Raw genomic sequence first — 1,254 nt, forward strand, 5'->3', positions numbered from 1 at the left:
ATGGCAGCTAACAACAGTCTGTAACTCCTAGCTGTCTCCCAAGCAGTTTTAACCTGAAAACTTTATCTTCAAAACGGCCTGTCAATGGAGGCAGGGAACAAATGATCTCCATTTTACAGATAAAGAAAGTGAGGTCCGCCAGGCATGGTGGTACATGCCTTTAGTTTCAGCATTTGGGAGGCAGAGGCAGGTGGATCTCTGTGAGCTCAAGCCCAACCTGATCTACAAAGTGAGTTCCAGGCCATCTGGAACTACAGGGAGACCCTGTCTCAAAAAGACTGAAAAAAAAAGAAAAGAAAGAGAAAGAAAGAAAGAAAGAAAGAGAGAGAGAGAAAGAAAGAAAGAAAGAAAGAAAGAAAGAAAGAAAGAAAGAAAGAAAGAAAGAAAGAAAGAAAGAAAGAAAGTCCAACCAACTCTGAGAAGCAGGTCCTGATCCTCCTGCCTCTACTTCCCACATTCTGGGATTGCAGATGAGTGTGATCACATCCGGCTCAGAAATGGAGGCTTGACCAGAGCAAAACTGTTGTACCTTCTGTTTAGCTTTTAGCCTAGACTTGGCAATTGTTCAAACAAAAACAATAAAGATTTGTAGATTTGCTTTTTCCCCTTTGGAGTATGTAAGGAAATTAAAGACTCTCTCACCATCTTGTGCGTCTTGAGTTAACATTATGCCCTATTCTAAAATCAAGTGTCAAAATGGAATGCCTTTGACAAATGCCTGTGCAGAGAGCCTTTGACCTAAGCAGTTAATTGTTTGCATTAAGTTTTATTTTGGTATCTAATCAGATTCCTAATCATAACCCATGGGAGGGAAGGCAACTTTAACTTTGGACTTTGCTGATAATGCTCATATACTTGAGTATTTGCATTTCTTTTCTTTAAATTACAGTCATATAGTGAATTTTTTCTTTTGTCATATTCTTTCATTGATGGGTATGTAGTTGGTAGGTATTTCTCAGAAACGGTCAATTTTGTTTCTTTTCTTTTTTTTGGTCTTTTTTGAGACAGCGTCTCCCTGTAGCCCCAGCTGTCCTGGAACTCACTATGTAGACCAGGCTGGCCTTGAACTCACAGAGATCTGCCTGCCTCTGCCTCCCAAGTGCTGGGACTATAGGCGTGCGCCACCACGCCTGGCTAAGAAAGAAATTTTTTTTAAAAAAAAACAAAGGCTTAGCCGACCATGGCAGCACTGGCCTTTAATCACAACACTCTGGAGGCAGAGGCAGGTGGATCTCTGAGTTCTACATAGCAAGT

This window comes from Nannospalax galili, unplaced genomic scaffold (genome assembly GCF_000622305.1).
Source record: "Nannospalax galili isolate Female #2095 unplaced genomic scaffold, S.galili_v1.0 scaffold741, whole genome shotgun sequence".
In the NCBI taxonomy this organism is placed as follows: Eukaryota; Metazoa; Chordata; class Mammalia; order Rodentia; family Spalacidae; genus Nannospalax; species Nannospalax galili.